Consider the following 19,540-nt stretch of genomic DNA (forward strand, 5'->3'; position numbering starts at 1 on the left):
GCTGGTGCTGCACGTCCCGCAGCTCTTTGCGGAGGTCCAGGAGTTGGCGCTGATGTTTTTTGCCCAACCGTTCCAGGTATTCCACTCTTTTACGGAGCCAGCGCTGACGTACCATCCAGGATCTGGGGGGGCAGCTGATATTGTTGCTGCTGTGAGGCGGCGGCCGGAGGCTGTCGGGCCACGGCTCCGTTTGGCTGGAGGCTTCTGGCTGGTGGACCCGGAGGCACTGGAGGAGGATGTAGTGGTTGCTGTCTCCTCCTGCTCCCGAGCCCACAGCCACCGAAACTCGGCACAAATAGCCTCCAGCTTATGGGCCCTGGCCCGGACAGCCATCTCCTTGCGGGTGAACTTTTTTGGAGTAGCATCTATGAAGAAAGAAAGAAAAATACTGTAGCCAATAGTCTTTAACATAAAGTTAAAATAATTCAACGGAAAGTTGACTCTCAGTAACACCAGCAAGTAGCAAATACAGTATAACATTTTGGCATGTATCTTTCCGCCGTCTTTGTAAGCCTGTGACATTACTGGGAGTTTCAGGAATTCCACTAGCAGCACTGTGGGTGGACTCACTACTACATACAAAGTCAGAGAGTACTAAAAAAAGTAATTTTTTACTTTTTTCTCTTGTTTTGCAAAAGAAATTACTAGTACGTGAACTTGTGGTAGCCGGCATAATGGCAGCTCACCCAACTCGCACCCAAGAAATACAGACACAAGCCATGATGAAGCAGACTTGCAGTACTTTAAGCAGTACATGCAGGTGGGGATAGGAAGGTCTTACTTTTCTATAGGGTTGGCACTGCCACTGGCCATACTTCATCCACTCAGCGGCTGCTCTACTACATCATACACATCTGCTATCGATGAGGAAAAAGAAGATAACATCCAGGCTTCCAAAGTACGTCTATGATTCTTCTTAATGTCTCAAATGTACCAAAATGTATTTTTGTCAACAACCAACTAACACCCTTTTCATTATATTTTGGAATCCACCGTCTTCTTATCTTGACTTGCATTAAAAAAAACATTCTTTACAGTCATAAATATTAAGACTCGCTCGTCCTTCGTTTCACCCTTCTTTCACTTTTCGTTCTTCACATCCCTAAACTACATCTGATATGACTTGGCTTCACAATAAAAAATGTGCCCGCTGAGTTGAAGTGAAATAGAGGGGACCATTGCTTACCCGAGAAGTACCGCCGCTAATGCTATTACAAGTCAAGGTTGACTGTCTTCTCCATGATAGCCCAAAAAGTAGTTCTAAATTAGTAACTGTTCTTAACAGTACAGAATACTTATACTAGTGTACTGTGTACTACTGTACAGTACATCATACACTCCTTCGCGAGCCTACTCAAAAAAATATCAATAAGTAAGGAGCATAATAACTTACCACCGTCCGCCGCCACTGAGTCTTCCCCCCCAGCTCCTCCTGTTGGCGCCGCCGCATCCAGCCCTAGAGTGGACCCCTCCGCACTTCTGGCCCCGGCACTAGTGCTCATCTGTGCCGCATAAGATGTTGTTACGTCTAGGAAAAACATGTCATATTTTCAGATGCCATACACAACCCCCTATTTTGTCTCGTAATGGAAGAAAATGTTACATAACACATTTTTTATTACTGGGATTGAAAAAAGTAATGGTTTTGGGAAGAGTGTTAACCTTTTATATGCTTATTCCATTAAATGCTACACTTCGTATGACAACTGATGAATGCTTGCTTAACATGCACCGTTTTTCTAATTACAGAAAGAATATTCCATTGCCCTTCTGCCAACAGGACAATTCACCAACTACTAGTAAGTCATTACCAGCAGTACTTTAGGTACTTCAAAGAAGGTGGGGGCTCCCGCACAGATATTCTAATAATTTCATGTGTCTGTTAACTATTATTAAGTTTGAGTAATACTAATTTCATTCATGGGAATGTTGTTTAAACTTTAACGTCATCTTCATCCATCACCATTGTTCGCTCCGAACACTACGCTATTAAAAATAAAGAAATCATGTTTTCATTTCTTAATTGAAAATAAAACTTTAAAACTAACAAAGACTGTGTGGTTTTTGTTCATGAGTGAGTGAGCGGAAGGGTTTTGACTACAGCACTTAGCAGTCATGTTTCAGTGACTCAGATAGGCCGGGACTCGGCGGTAGTCTTCTTCTATTTTTCTGGGTCATAAAATCCTTGGTCAGACACACTAGATAGTCGGTCAGGGTATTGGGGGTTCAACTTCTGTTTGGACTGAGGTATGTCGAAAGTCGAACTGCACCTATCATCAACATTGTCCTATTTCTCTTGTCCATACTTCTTTATGTGCAGAATAGTCCCTGAAACACTAGCGGTATGGGATGTGCTCCTCTCAAATCAAAAAGGCAACTGCTACCTTTTACTTGGTGTAAATAATGACATTTTGTTGTTGGAAATTGTCAAAGCACTTACATTAAGAAGACTGGAATAGACAGCAAGGGCAAACCATAGGACTGCACTCAGTGCCTAGAGCTATTGCAGGATCAGAGTTTTGTTTAACTCCGTTTTCCGACTGGTAAACGGAGTCTACCTACACAGACCGACTCATAATCATAAATAGTAGTAGCACAGTGAGTGATGGTAGAGGCAGGATAAGAATGTAGAAAGTAGTCTAGATTAGAAGAAGATCAAAGAATATTTTCTAAAACATAGAATTAGGAAACAGTTTGTAATGAATAGGAGCTGTAAAAGTTAGGGAAGTATAAGTATTAATATAACAATAGAACAACTTACTGGGGCCAGCAGAAGAGCCTGCAAGGGACGGATCCTGTCCACCTTCTTCCACCGGAGTCTCAGTCGCCTTGCCCCTGGGAGGTGCTGATGATCATGAAATAAAGAAACACAACATCGATGATTGTTTTTTTGAAATATTTGATTTCTTTCAACAAAATGTAAAATTATCTCGGGGAAACAAATTAACAACAATTGCATCTGATCTGATCAACTATGAGGATAGTAGTACAGTATTGCAGGATTCGCAGACCGTCTAATAGGAAAGTTATGTAATTCACTAACTACACCAACAACAAAAAGGTTCTGCTACGACTGCCATCACTCAGCAGCACGAGACGTCGTGTGACAGACACAGTCCGTCATCATGATTGCAGACCAGTAACAAATGTCCTATAACAAGTAATAAATAATATACTCAACATATCAATCCACCACTTGCTCTTCAAAGTGGCAGCAGCAGGAGTACAAAGAAGGACTAGACTTGAGTCTACTGTCTCTAGCATTACGCAGTAATGCTCTCAAATGAGCAAAAAGTTGCAAACAGGTAAGGATAGTAGCAACGCCAATAACCAGGCGAGCACCTGCAATGACAGAAGCTATTTAAACATTAATTTACCTGCAATGTAATCGAATCAGCAGCATTCGTACTCTTCAGGAAAAAAATAGATTAGCAATATAACAGAACAGAAGAAAACAAAGTAGTTATTAAATAGCTACTCACCAAGGCCAGGGATCTCAAATCCTAGCAGGTGGAGCATGTCCTGCTCCCGGTCGAGGATGTCAGACCACCGGTGCCTCGCTTGCTGGTAGGTGCGCCGGACCCCAGACTCCCTATGCATGGCCCGGCACACCTTCTACCACAGCTGGCGACGCTACCGGAGGCCATAACCAGAAGCAATCCTCCCACCTGCTGCCACGGTCTTAGGGAGGTGTCGCTGAACATAAAACATCAAGGCGGACACCTCCACCGCAGAGAAGATCTCCCTGGCCTGGACTTGGTCGCCCCTCAAACACCCGCAAGGGAGTCGGCTATGGGGTGCTGGGCCCTTCCCCTTGCTCGTGTCCGCTCCCTTTGTCATGGTCCTGGGCACAAGAAGTAAAGAATAGGTGTGAAAATGAAATAAAATAAGAGAGAGAGCTAAGCAAATAAAGTAGGTAATAAAGTTACAAAAAGTTGAAAAAAACACAAAATATAGATGTAGGAAAATAGAGAGATAGATAATAAGCAAAAAAGTGCAAAAAAAACAAACAAAGGATGGCAAAGATTGAAGCTGGATAGAAAAAGCATGCCCAAAACCATAGAAATGAATGAAAGACACCTTTTAAAATATCTTGCTGGCCCCTCAGCTTTTAAATTTATTGCACTGTGCTTGATTACAAAGCCTAGTTGCACTGCTTGATGAGCTACTGTATTTTGTCTGTACCCTGCTCGATTGTAGAAGTGGTGGTAACCCCCCGCCCCCCGCTTGATCTAATAAGCGCGTTCGACTCACCCTGAGTCTCGGGTCATCCTCAGCCGATTTAGACGCTGTGACAGCCGAGCCTCGGACAGGGTGAATCGACTTTGGCGGCCATCTTGGTTTGGGGCAGCGTTTACACACTCCCTATTGGCCTCTATATAAATAGAAGGTAATGCCTCTGCGCAGCGACCAGCTGACACGCCAGACCTGCGCCGGAGTCGTGCCAGAGTCCTGCCCGTCTGCGCCCGTCCGCGACCAGTATGCGGCCACAGACGCAGGCAGTGTTACACCTTGTGACTTCATTTCCTATGATAGCGCCATGCTCAAAACTCTGAAACCTATGCATTGTACCCTTCCTCCCATCCCAACCCAAGATGTCCACTCCCACCTACCCTTCACAAAATGCGTTCTAGACTATCTTGATGACTCAAAGCATACCTGCCTCCTTACACAAATCGGTTCCAATACACCACGAATAAAGGCGGCAATGATCAACTGCCGTTCCCTTGTAAAACACTCCCTTGATATCGTCCACACATTGGAAGAAGATAAATGGGACCTTTTATTTTTAACGGAAACCTGGTTGGGGGATGAAACCAATCCCGCCATATATTTAGCCATTCCACCCGGCTATAGCATACTTTGCGCAAATAGACAAGGCCCCCACCCTGGAGGCGGAGTTGCTTTAATATATACATCCCACTGGACTATATCCTCCTTCCCCTACAAACAATTGGAACGTATTGAGGCACTCCCTTTCTGTATTCAAATAGCGGCCAACTTTACTTTCACTGGCCTTTTGGTTTACCGTCCCCCAAATTCTAAAATATCCTACCTCCCAACTTTCCTTGATTATGTCCTGCAAGCTACATTGCGGTACGCCAACTTCACTCTACTTGGGGATTTTAATCTCCACGTAGACAACTCCCAGGACTCCACGTCCTCCAATTTCCTTTCTACATTGCTAGACGGGGGATTAAACCAACTGATTAGTCGCCCGACACATAAGGCTGGCCACACCCTGGACCTAATCTGTACCAATCTGGAGAGTTTGGTCACAAGTGACCCCCTCTTAGTGATCTGGTCCGACCACCTTCTTGTTCCTTTTTCGTTCCCCTGGCACTGTCAAACTAGTCACATACGCCCTGCTAAACAACAGGGAAGAAACTGGAGCAAGATTTCCCCCGACAGCCTTGCCGCTCTCCTCCATTCTACCGACCCCCCAGATATTATGGCTGATCTCGACACCCGTCTGACTAGTTTTAACGATCTGATCTCTTCCGCCATTGACCGCCTCACCCCTATGAGGCCTATAAAAACCTATCGCTCTACTCCGTCCGCCCCTTGGTACTCCGATGAACTCCGGAAATGTAAATCGGAATTTAAACATCTCGAAAGACGTTGGAGACTCACTTATTCATCTGACGGTAAAGCCCTCTACAAATCTGCCTTAAAAGAATAGAGAAAAAAAATTATTGATCACAAAAGAACCTTCTTTGAAGAAAAAATCACCCGTTCTCAAGTCTCTTCCAGGGAAATATTCGATATAGTTAGATCTTTCACCGACCCCCTGGCTCTCAAACGTCCCCCGTTGGCATCTCAGATACTATGTAATAGCCTCTCTGATTTTTTTTGAAAATAAAATAGCCACGATATATGACTCCTTTCCTAGCAACCCCACCCCAGACAATTGTACTATAAATCCTGTCACTTCTGTATATGATCATTTGTCTTTTAACTTTGAAGAGATCACCCTTAAAGAACTCTGCAAAAGCAAATCTGGCTCTCCCCTTGACCCCTGGCCCGCCAAACACTACAAATCCCTCGCATCCATTCTCAACCCTACCCTGAATGGGATTTGGAACGATTCGCTACACACAGGAGTCTACCCTGACTCTTGGAAGCATGCCCGGCTTATTCCTATAACGAAGAAAGCCAATGCCTACCCTAGCGACCCCTCTAACTACAGACCGATCTCTTTGTTACCTGCCCCTGCCAAAGTGCTTGAAAAACTCGCTCAGCAACAACTAGCGGATTTTTAAGAAAACTCGGGTGCTTACCATGACTCCCAGTATGGCATTAGACCAGGCCACAGCACCGAGTCTACATTAATTGAAATGGCAGATGCTGGAGGATGGACGAAGGATCTAGAGAGGTGTTGGTGCTGCTTGACTTGTCAGCAGCATTCAACACCGTCTCCCACCCCCTCCTCTTGGACCGTTTACAAACTAAAGGCATCCAGGGCACGGCCTTAAAATGGATTACGTCCTTTCTGTCCAGCCGTACGCAGGCAGTTTTCACCCCTCCTTACACCTCGGACAGTCATCCTCTCCGGTGGGGAGTCCCTCAAGGCTCCTCACTGAGCCCCCTTCTATTTAATGTTTATTTTTCACCCCTTTTTGACATCATCGCCCAAACCGGCATAAAGGCCACCTCCTATGCCGATGATATTCAACTTTTGTTTTCATTTGACAGTCCCACCCAAAATACTTTTGATCCTCTAAAAAACTGTCTTCGTACGATTGCCCATTGGATGGATAACAACTTCCTAAGGCTCAATGCAGGTAAAACGGAAGTCCTCTTTTTCTACCAACCGTCTCCTTTAGACCCTTACATCTGGTGGCCTCTTGACCTTAGTACTCCTCCCCTGCCCTCAGACTCGGTAAAAAACCTAGGGGTTAGATGGGACTCCAACCTCTCACTGCAACATCAAGAACACACAGTCTCTGCAGCATGCTTCGCCAAGATCAGGATGGTGAAAAAGTTCATCAACTTCCTTCCTAGCACTACCAGGAAGGCCGTAGTCCAGACGTTGATCACCTTGCACTTGGACTACGCTAACGGCTTGTATACTGGTCTGTCTGTAGGTCTGTGCCATCGACTTCAGACAGTCCAGAATGCTGCAGTACGACTGGTCGGGGGCATTCCCCTTCGCGAGCATATCTCGCCCCATCGTCGTAGCCTTCATTGGCTACCCATACATAAGAGAGTTGAATTCAAGGCACTGGTGCTGGCTCACCGTGCCTTGAGAGGCAAGGGCTCCGTACACCTTTCCACCTGCCTTACCCCCTACAACAATATTAGGAATCTCCGTTCTTCAACAAAAAATCTCCTCACTACTCCCCGATTTAAAAAAACTCGATCTGGCGGTAAAACCTTCCAAGTCTGCACAGCTGCCCTTTGGAATAAATTGCCTAACTCCATCCGGATGATCCAGGAAGAACTACCCTTCCGGAAGGCGTTAAAGACCTACCTCTTCTGTTAATTACTCCCTTTTTAAATAATCTTCCAAATTCAGCATAAGATCGTACAGGAGCGCCAGCACACCCCGTTGGGGTATCTGTGTGCTATAACAAAACACACTAAATAAATACTAAATAATAAAGACAAGATGGCCGCGCCCATAGAAGACCGCGGGGTAAGTTTGCATGATATTTCCCCTGCGAGCACGCAAAAATGCCTGCGAACGCGTAAGCGCGCCACGTGCACAACGCGAGCATGCAGAGAGCCCCAGGAACCGGATTTACGCAACGATACCAAGAGGGCCACACCCATGTAAGACCGCATGGGTAAGTTCGCGGTCGATGAGCTGCAAGCAGCCAACGAATACGCAAAAAACCCTGCGAACCCGAAAAAAAAAGAAATTCGCAAATTCGCACAAATTTGTGAATTTTGCGGATCGCGAATTCGATTTCGCGTGAATTTGCAGACCGCGAATTCGCAAATTTTGCCCATACTTAGTCTCCTCCTCCTGCTTCCACACCCTCCGTATGCTCCACAAGATCAACAGATGGATCCCGACGGACACACGGAAAACCGTCACACGCGCCTCGTCAGCAGTCGACTCGACTACGGAAACGCCCTCTACGCCGGAGCCCCTTCCAAACTCATCAACAGACTCCAAAGAATCCAGAACGCCTCTGCACGCCTGATCCTTAATGTCCCACGCCGAGACTACATCACCCCGCACCTAAGAGACCTGCACTGGCTCCCCGTCGACAAAAGAATCACATTAAAACTCATGATCCATGCACACAAGGCACTCCACAATACCGGCCCTGCCTACCTCAACGACAGACTCTTTATACCCAACAGGAAACTCCGCTCCACCGACCTGTCCCTGGCCACCATCCTGCGCATTCACAGAACCACTTCCGGGGGCAGATCCTTCTCCCACCGCGCCGTCAAGTCCTGGAACGCCCTCCCCCTCCTTCTACGTCAGACCACAGACCTCCCGGGCTTCAGAAGAATGCTCAAGACAAGGCTCTAAGACCACTTGCTGCAGCCCCTCATCCCCCTCCCCACCCCCCCCAGCGCCTTGAGACCCTAGCGGATAAGTAGTGCGCTCTACAAATTCTTGATTGATTGATTGATTGACAGTTCGTGGTAAGGATCTGGGTAATCCAGGAGTACTCAAAACAGCAAGGCATCAGGGATCCGCCTTAAAGCCAATTAATTTGGTCCTGTAACGTGGTCCGCAATGTATGAAGGTCCAGGAGGAGCCCTGTTAACGTATCCAGAGGCAACCAGGTTAATGGGCGTGGTGACGGATTTGAAGCTGAAGTATGGACGAGATCCAGGGACGGAGTAGCGCAATGGCGGGAAGTGCATTCAACTGCTGTATCGGAGGAGCAAAACCTCCAGGATGCAGCCGGGTTGTGGACAAGTAAAGCTTCAGCGTCCATACTTTAGCTTCAAATCCGTTGCCACGCGCACATTGCCGACCACAGTACAAGACCAAATTAATTGTTGTTGCGTTCCATTAGATTTTGTTGATGGAACATTAAGTAGTCATTTAGTGAGAATGTGGGTGAGTATTGATGTGCAGCTTGTATTTAACCCCTTCGCTGCGGCGGCTATTCCGCCGCAGCGCTAAAGGGGCGGGGCGGCCGCGCGGCCGCCGCATGCTGGTGACAGAACCGCTCCGTCACCAGCTACAGTTGAGCTGTGCTGGTGACGGAGCGGTTCCGTCATGACCCGCCCCGCTCTTTAGAACGCCCGCGCAGGCGCGAAATCAGCGCCGCGCAGGCGCGGCGGCCGGGCCATGACGGAACCGCTCCGTCATCAGCACAGCTCAACTGTAGCTGATGACGGAGCGATTCCGTCATCAGCATGGAAGGGGTTAACAGCCAGTGTGTGTACTTTGTTGTTTTTACTTAGACGTCATAATTACATTTTAATGTGTGATGTATGTATTTTTTTTGTTTAGGCAGTTCTTTACCTTTCAATACCTTAAACACCATAAAGATGAAGTTACTTTTACCAGTCACCGTTGTGCATTTATTTGTCTTACTTTGTCATCACGATAACATGCTGCATAATTTAGGCCTTTGATGTTCACAAAGGAAGAGCAAGACAAGTATGCACAAAGGCTTTCTCAAAAATGCAAATCAAGTATTGTCCTTTCATCAAAAGTACAGGCCACAGAATGTTTTGCTGTGCGTGCCTTTTAAGTTTACAACGTATAATGAAAACTTTATCTTCTGATTCATTTTCTGATGTACCACTTAACTCTGCTAATGCAGCCTGTTCAACAAATGATATCTTTTATCATTATTAAGGAAAAGCACAGACATGCAATTGTATTAATAAACCTCTAGTTTTCTTCTTTTACATAAATGCATTTTTTTTAACGTAGACTTTAAGCAGCTAGCACAATTTCCTGCATCTCTAGTTTAAAAAACATTCATCCATATGCAAAATCATGTACTTTATTAGTAGCAGTATGTTTTGTTTTTCTGCTTTATCCTAGCAATGTTAAGAATCATATGCAGTCTAGAAAATGCATTCATAGGAAAATCTTTTAAGTATCAGAAAGGAGTGCTAATATATGTACTAATGCAAAGTATAGTAAATATTACCCCCACTAACACCACCAGTACTACCAAAACCTTCACTGTCATCATTACAAATACCACCAACATCACCATTACCATCACCTTTAGCAGAATAACCATCTCCACATCTTTCAAGACCACCATCACTATCACCAACATCACCACCTCCAATGTTATCATCACCACTTTATCATCACAATTATCACCATCATTGTCTCCATCAGCACTATTAGCACAACAATACTAGAGCTCAATTCTCTCATAGAGCGGGTACAGAAAGACCCACAGACAACGTTCCACGAATGCCAGTGTTCGTAAACAATGATCCAACTAAATGTCTTACCGACCATTCTAACAGACATTCTATGGGAAGTTCAAAACAAAACAAAAGAGCCCCAAGACATCATGGAAACTAACCCCACTGATGCTTTTTCTGATAACTTGACAAGCCTAACCAGCGGCGACATCTCAATTGGCGAGGTCTTCGGGCCTGACGCAACAGAAGGACCCCTAACGAAAGATCAACCATAAACTGCACACATTACACTTCTAGAATACCCCACTCCCCAAGACAATTGCACTCGGGACCCAGCCAACCTAGGGAGTGAAGACCCCGGCCCTCTACCCAATGGGCAACAAAACCAATTCACCTCCCTAACAAAACGAGAACGCAAGCGATTAAGGAAATCTAGGCAAAAGAATCTGCAAAGAAAACAAAAAACACTACAGCCCAACAGGCACCAGGACCAAGACTTCCTGGGGGCCTGCAGTCAAAAAAGGAATTTGACCCCAGAAACAACACCTCAACAACCAAAGTTCAAAGACGCAAGCACTAAGGTTCAGGAGAAGCAAGGAGAAACCTGGCAGGGATCCTTACCTCCAAGTTCGCTCCACACAGTCATATCAATAGAATCGGCCTGCTGCCAAAGTGCACACACTCCAACACAAGACCATCTAAAAATGCAACCGGAGTGCGGCTCCTCTGCCCAGAATCCCCAGGCAGAACAAAATAGTATTACGCATTACTTCACGAAAATGACAAAGACACAAAACGAAAATCCTTGCCCAAATGTGCAGCATCAAAGATCCTATACCGTAAGCCGCGACCTCCCAAGATCCATCCAGTCCGCTCCCGTCCCTGAACCAGCAGCCCAGTCCATCATTCCATTACAGGGCAACTCAGTTAAGATAGCCAAATCAATCACTGAAATAAGGAATAAGGAGCAACAAGAAGATACAGAATCAATGTACCCAGCAGGCCCCCTCACACACAAAATTATTCTGCATTATAGTTCAAGGGGGAAGCACAATATTCTTAATCGTAGCGCCATCCTAAAACTAACCAATCTGATAGAACCTCTGAGTCATCTGAACACCAACCACATTGAAAGTATCGAATTTCACCCAATTGCAAATACTAATGGGAGAGAAATGGCAGTGGCAACATGGAAGGACCCCAGGATAGCCAAGGAATTTTGGCAAAACAGAGACACATTCGCAAATTGGGGAATAGAAATCAGACCGGTTCCATTGGAGAGATATCCGGGCCCGTTATCATTGCTGGTTGAGGAATGTTTACGTTCAGGAAGTGGAGTACTTCGGGGGCAGTCGGCTGCTCGGAGAGTACCAAAGGAGGATAGTCCAACCTACGAATCATCCACCACGGCATGTTAGGTGGACCAACTGAGAGACACAAAATCTTACCCCCAACAACTAGTCCAGCAGCCCATATGACGAATGAAGCATGAACACAAAATCTGAAAATATGTTCATGAAACATAAACGGGTTGGGAGGCAAAACAAAAGACGCTGACTTACAAGCATTTCTAAATAAATTCGATATCATCTTACTCCAGGAGAAATGGTCAACCACTGCGGAACATATCGATGGCTTCAAAGAAATTCAACTACAGGCCATCAGAAGAGGCAACACAGGCAGAGCCGCAGGAGACCTATCGATCTACCTAAATACCAGCATTCCTTGGTCTCACATTATCATTGACACAGGACAAACATGGATCCAGTGTATCAAAATCAAGTTACCTCCTGATCCGTCTTCAAGTCCTTTTGGCCCTCAAGAGTCTCGGCAATTGGTAATTTGTAACATCTACATACACCTGGATGTAAAGAAGAAACCAGAGAAAATCCTGACCCTAAAGGCACTAATTAAATCAATGCAATCCACTTAGCCACAGGCGGGGCTGGTGGTGTCAGGAGATCTGAATATGTTCCTTCTACTTAAGGACTACGCCGTCAACAGTAACCAAAATAAACGGAATGATAACTCTATCCCTCCAATAGTATCAAATCATCAAAAAAAGGATAAGCACGGCCACCAGTGCGCGCAAATGCTCACCAACGTCGGTCTTATCGTCCTGAATGGCCGCTTTCCTCAAGATCAACCGGCGTCCCTAACCAGAATATCCAAACAGGCTCAAGCTGTTCTAGACTACACCATAGTGGACTAAGAGGTCTTACAAACAATAGTATCCTTCAGCATAATCCATCGGTTGGAGAACGACCACAGCCCTCAATCAATTGAACTCAGTCATCAACACATTAGGACATCAGCATGCAATGATCTGACCGAACTTTTGCGTCTATACAATCTTAAGCGATTAGTATGGAACGGAAAGAACGCTGAAGAAATCACGGCACATGCGAAAAGAGTGCATGCGGAGGTCACCTAGAACAGTCAAACGTCTCATCAGGACAACTGGGTAAAGATCATCCTCACCCTAACGCAAAGATTCGGCCACCAAATATACATAAACAAAAGGAAACCATGCAAGGCATTCCAGGCGCCCTTGGGCTCAATACTGAGCAAAAATAGGATTCTAAATCAAGAAACTAGAAAGTTATCAAGAAAATGCACGATAAAGGGTAACGACACCCAGCGTCAAATCCATAATCTACGACAGAAATATTAAAAAGACGTTTGGCTAGAAAAGTCAAAACAACAAATAGAAATTTGACAACAACTATTAGAATCAAGCAAATAAAACAACAACACGAAATTTTGAGCAGACATCAACAAAGTAGCAAACAGAGCCGCACAGACCATCAATTCAAACATTCTACAGGAAGACTAGATCCAGCATTTGGAGATAACTCAAAAGACCAAACTTCAATCATGGGATCCAAATCATTTATCGTACCAACAATATGAAAATCAGGAACCGGCCCAAAATTGCGAAGAACATCGGATCAAGCCATTCCAAGTTCAAATGGTCATCAAAAAACTAAGGTCAAAAGGTGGGCCAGGCCCTTACGGTTTGCCAAACTGCCTTTTTAAATTTGACCAATCCTTTTGGGAGGAATACCTTACTCCCCTGTTCAACAATGCCTTTCAAACAGGAAACATTCCAACATCATGGAGAGGGAGCATTTTCCACCCAATATTCAAAGCAGGTGCAAGAACAGACCCTGCTAATTATAGGCTGATCGCCCTAATCGGCGTGGAGGCAAAAATGTACGCATCTAATCTCCTGAGAGATCTGGAAGATTGGGTTAGTTCCAAACATATCATCCCAATCACCCAAACGGGGTTTAGGCCCGGAACCAACACCACATGTAATCTTCTAGTATTAAACCTCCTCGTCGAAAGAGCAAAGGAAAGGTCAACAAAATTGTACACTTGTTTCGTAGACCTAAAGGTGGCGTTCGACACTGTCCCAAGGGAAATCCTATGGCGAAAGATGGTCAATTGGGGTACACCTCCGAACTTGTTACGAGCAATAATAGAACAATACTCATCCACCTGGGTCAAAATCAAATTAAGCAATGGAGACAGAATAACAAAAAAAATCCCCACCCTAATCGGCCTGAAGCAGGGATGTGTATTAGCCCCAACTGTCTTCAACATCTTCACCGCCGACCTTGACAAGTGCATCGCGGAGACATAAAGTGACTCACCAAAGCTAGCTCAATACAAAATAAGGAGCTTACAGTATGCTGACGACATAGTTCTCTGCAGCCAGACCCCCTTGGATCTACAACGCTCCATCACAAGATTGCAATAATTTATCTCTGCGAATGGCTTGCAAATTAACTACAATAAAACAAAGATTGTCTGCTTCTCATCCCGGCAAGGGCGACAACCCTCCAAATGGCACATCGCGGGCAACACTATAGAGTTAAGCAACTCTCACAAGTACCTGGGGGTAGTGGTCGACTCAAGTTGGTCACTAAAAACTCACCAACTGCATAGAAAAGCGCAGTCTAATAAACTACGGTTTGCTTTAAAGTTACTGAAAACAAAATTGAAATGCCCATCCAACCTTCACCGATTGAAAGGGATTGAGGCAAAGTTTTTACCATCCCTCATGTACGGTTCGGAGCTATTCAGAGACAAAGATGCAACCTTCTTAAACTCACAACAGTCAAATCTGTTCAAATACATCTTTCACATTCCAAGGTTTGTATCACAAGCGCAAGTACGCCTGGAATTCGGGCTTTCAAACCAGCACCAAGTCAGGCAAGCCGGGATTCTAAAAATGTGCTGGAAATTAAAGGCAGCAAGTGAGGACACGCTGATGGGCCATTGCTGGTGCGAAATAAATAATCGAACAAATGCAAAAAACGTATGGAAAACATCTTTGGAAGACGCACTGACACAACTTAACATGCAAGAGGCATGGAATACAAACCACCCCTTCATGGCCTTCAAAAAAATAGCCTACAGCAAAACAAAAATCCATGATCGTCGAGAAAGCCGCCCTCGCAAAGAAAAAACATGGCTGGACGGTGTTAGCCACGTATGAGAGAAGTGCCCCACAACCATACCTAGTCAACTATATAACTTTGTCCACACAACAAATGCTACTACGCATACGCTTGGGCACCTACATTACAAAGGATCAGACCCCAGTATGGAAGCAAACATGGCCAACAGCGCTATGCAGACTATGTGGCCGTTCTGAAGAAACACTGACTCACATTCTGTGCATTTGTCCATCACTGACTAGTCTGAGACGTTCCTACCTATTACAAATATTTTGTTTTTATCAAATCAGAACATGCAGGCCTGCAGTCATGTTAGCACTGAACAGCTTCCAGTTGCAAACGGCCTGTAGGGTCTCCAAATTCTTACAGAAGGCGAGCCTCCTAATCCAGAAAACTGAAAAAATGGTGCGGACCTAGTTCGAAGGACAGACATGTAAGGAGAGGCTCAGGCCACAGACGATGCAATACTGTTTTTTAAGAGACTTGTTTTTAAAGAGTGGAAATGCATTTTAACCAAGGCTAGTTCGAATACTGTTTTGTACTCAACTTTGTAAAGGTTTTAATTAACCGTATGCAATAAAATATTACTGCTTACTTACACCAACAACATCACTGCCACCACTGTCACCACTATCACCAATACTAATAGGATCCTCACTACTATCGCCACCATCCCCAACACAATAAACATTATTATCAACATCACCACTAATTCCGCCAGTACTATTTCCACCGTCAGAATCAAAATAATTACTACTATGAACGCTGCTATCATTACCACCATCACCACCCTCATCACCAGTATTAACACTATCACCCCCATCATCACAACTTAAACTATCAATACACCATAATCGACACTGCCACCAACACATACCCTCCCGCAGCCCAACAATTCATCAGGCCAACATGTCAAAGCACGTAGTCCCAACTGCGGTTTCTCCTGGCAGCACAGCAGTATGCCTGATGGCAAAGGGCAGCATGTAGAATCGGGCAGCATGTAGAGTCAGTAGCGTCTGGTTACAAGTCCCAGGCAGAGTCTAAAATCATAGGGTCAAAGCCCCTGTGATCGAAATTTTCTTTGTTTAAAGGGGAACTTCAAAGGGCACCTTTACAAGTGTGCCCAACAATCCATTTTAACCCAGCCCTGGCTCCAGACATCCGTAGGGTGTAAATCAGCCCTTTGTGTGAGGGCAGGACACAACCTATACAAATGAAAAGTCTGAACACCCTCTCCCTCTCCTAACCCAGGAAGACCATTAGTATGCAGATAAATGCAGATATAATCCTTGTCACACCAAGCCCTTCATGTATTGTGGCTGTCTGGAAAGAATGCATCAAGTGTAGCTATCGCCCAGGCCAAGACATGGATTGTAGTCAGGCTGCAAAGCACATATGCCCAGATGCATCAACCTTTTTAGGAAGTGCAAACGGTGCGATTCGCATAAATCGGCCTTTTGCACTTCCTAAATTGGTTACTGGGATGCATCAAGCATTTTTTGGAATTCGCTTTTTTTGCGAGTTCCAAAAAATGCGATTGCTGTTAAGGAATCGCACATTTGCGATTCCTTAACAGCAATGCATCATCCCCAAAACATTTGCGATTTCCAAAATTGCAAATGCAAATTACCACGAAGTTGAACTTCGTGGTAATTTGCAAAAATGTTTAAAAACGCATGAAAATGCATTTTTTAAACGTGTACGTTACAGGCACACATGTCCTTAGGACATGTGTGTATGTAACTCACATGTAAAAGTGCATTTCATGAGTGCAGGGGGGGGTCCTTTGGACCCCCCTCTCCACCCTTGAAAGGCTTTGATGCATTCCGAATTGAAATTGCGAATTCGCAATTCCCATTCATTCCTATGGGCATTTCAGCCCATAGGAATGAATGGGAATATCGGATTCGCTATTTGGAACTCGCAATTTTATTGGAATTCGGTAAAAATTGCGATTTTTACCGAATTCCAATAAAATTGCGAATTTAATGATGCATTGCCATTTGCGAATCCTTAATTGCGATTCCTTATTTTTCGCAATTAAGGAATCGCAAATGACAACGTTGATGCATCTAGGGGATAGAGTCATAAGCACAGAGAAATGCTTACTTTCTAAAAGCTGCATTTCTGAAAAAATAAAGTAAAATCCAACTACACCAGTAAGCAGGAAATATCACTACCATTCTAAACCTAGCAAACATGACAGCACCACTCCATTCAGATCCAGCATAATGACTTAAAGTATATATAAGGGAATTCCTTATGCTAGCCTATTAGAGAAGTAGGCCTTACAGCAGTGAGAAACAAAATAGGCTCTTTTTCATTACCAGGACATGCCACACCTAAAAGCACATATCCTACCTTTTGCTTACACAGCACACTACCCCTAGAGCTACATAGGGCCTAACGTAAGGGTGATCTATATGTATTAATAGGGGAATTTAAGGCTTGGGAAGTACTTTTAAAAGCCAAGTTAATGTGGCAGTAAACTGTGCATGCAGGTCATGCAGTGGCAGGCCTGAGACAGGTTTGAAAGGCTACGTCAGTGGATGGCACAAGCAGTGCTGCAGGCCCAAAAATAGCATTTAATTTACAGTCCCTAGGTATCTGTAATACTAATTTACAAGAGACTTGCATGTACAATAAATATGCCACACAGGTGTAAACCACTCATACCTTGTTTAGGAGAGAGAGCGCAGATGCACTTTAGTACTGATTAATAGTGGTGCACTTTAGTACTGATTAATAGTGGTCAAATTACCCAGAGTTCTAAAGCCAACAAAAATGTTAGAAAAATAGGCGGAGGAGTCAAAACGTTTGGGGTTAACCCTGTAAAAAGCGTCGGGTCCAGCAACTTCCATCACCACCACTATCACAAATAGTGCCACTATTCACTTCCACTAAGAACACTATCACCTGCTATCACCAATACCAGCATCAGTATTACCATCAATATTAACACTAACATTGCCACCGCTGTCACCATCACTATCATTATCAATTCATCCTCCAGTAACAGTATCACCACCACTATCAACACCAACATACCACCATCACCATTACCGTCATCACAACTATTACCACCCCCATCATGCTCTAGCATCACATGTTCTAGACCTGCCATCAACCATCTGCCAGACAAAGGTACAGGGAGCCATGAAACTAAGCTTTTAGGCACCCCTCCTCCTCATCCCTACCATCAACTGCCAGGCATGTACACACACGTTTTACTGAGATTCCTCTGCCTAACAAGCTCTCCTCTTCACAAGGTGTCAGTGAGTTCAGAGGGAGCAAAACAGACCAGATCAGCCAAAACAACAACCAATGCCAGCCAACTGATAGGTCTCTGTCACCTGCCACAAACTTTCAGGGCTCAGGCTGAGGCTGCTTGTGCTTCAAACATCCTGGCTCTTTGTCAGCGTTTGACATGCAGGCAACACATGCCCATAGTCAGCAGTGCAACCTTTACTCTAAATATCCCAATTGCCTATTTGCACCCTCTTCCCTGAGAAGCTGCACTATCCCTTTCCCATATTTTGAGTACAGAGCAGGAAATGAGAAACAATTTGGCCACCACAGCACCTTCTTTCTTGCCTGATCCTGCCATCTCTCACTATCAGACACTTTCTCTCCAATGCCCTTGTCCTTTTAATTGGTTGGGCACTTTTTTTTAGAATGTGTTTTTTGAACTTTATGCAGTTGGAAAGACAGCTGCTGCAATCAGCGCAGTAGGGAGAGATCTGCCACAACATGCGGGACATGCAAAAGATATATGTTGAGCATCAGCGGCACCTCTATGTCCGTTGCCAAATTGTTAATTATAAACACCATAATTTCAACCAAAACCGTATAACAAAGGAAACAGGAAAAAATAAAATAAACTCATGAGACTCTGCAGAGGAGGCAAGAAGGCAAGCCCGGTAAGAGGGGGTAAAGTGGTAGACCAGAGAGGCATTTGCCAATTTGTGAGACATAAGTAATTTGTGCATACATGTCTTCTATTGGGGAGGGGGTAGAGTAGCCCATCTCCAGTCAGAATGTGGGAAGGGGGGTGTAGCATATGTAGGAGGGTTGTTCGTGCGTGTTGGGAAGGTCATGTAGGGACATAATAATCGCAGGACCACTCGAAAGGTAGGCCACGCGCAGTGTATTGGGGACAGTCAGTCAGTGCAACTACACGTCTGCCTTGAGATGCATCCAAATGAGATGTGGATTTATGTGTATTGTTCTTGGTTTCCACATTGAGTAGGAAAGTCTCCGGGCACTCAAAGCCTGCGCAGGAGACCCCCTGCCCGCAAAGCCCCCAAAGGGTGTGAGCCTCTGCACAAGTCCATGTCAGGAGCTCACAGAGCCATCACTCATGGTCCGGTGGTATAGGGGGCTACCAGGCCATGGCCACTTGTTGTTTAAACAGAACAAAGGTGAGATCAACGATTCTGTGTAAGTGCTTGTCTCCCTTTGTACAAGGGCACAGCCCCAGCAGGTAGGAGTGAGGCATAGGAGTGAGGGCATGTGCTGCCAGGTCTGCCACTGTTGCAGTAACCGTGTGCCTTGTTGATTGCAATACCGGGCAATCCCACACCATGCGATGAAATTCTGCTACCTGCAGTTCACATTGGTGACAGGCGGGAACATATGCTTGATGCGGTGAGGGCTTAGGTAGGCTTGATGTACATAAATAAACTGTGCAAAACCTGAACCTGTGGTTACGGCACATACCCAAAACCAGCTGTAGAGCCTTGGACAAGCCTTGTCCA

At 45.0% G+C, this 19,540-nt stretch overlaps 1 pseudogene; it reads right to left on the reverse strand.

The window, feature by feature from the left end:
* Positions 1 to 5,658: 5,658 nt before the first annotated feature.
* The window catches only part of LOC147726508 (uncharacterized), a 43,233-nt pseudogene continuing 29,351 nt past the window's right edge, over positions 5,659 to 19,540 (reverse strand).

Source organism: Lissotriton vulgaris, chromosome 3_1 (assembly GCF_964263255.1).
Source record: "Lissotriton vulgaris chromosome 3_1, aLisVul1.2, whole genome shotgun sequence".
Classification (NCBI taxonomy): Eukaryota; Metazoa; Chordata; class Amphibia; order Caudata; family Salamandridae; genus Lissotriton; species Lissotriton vulgaris.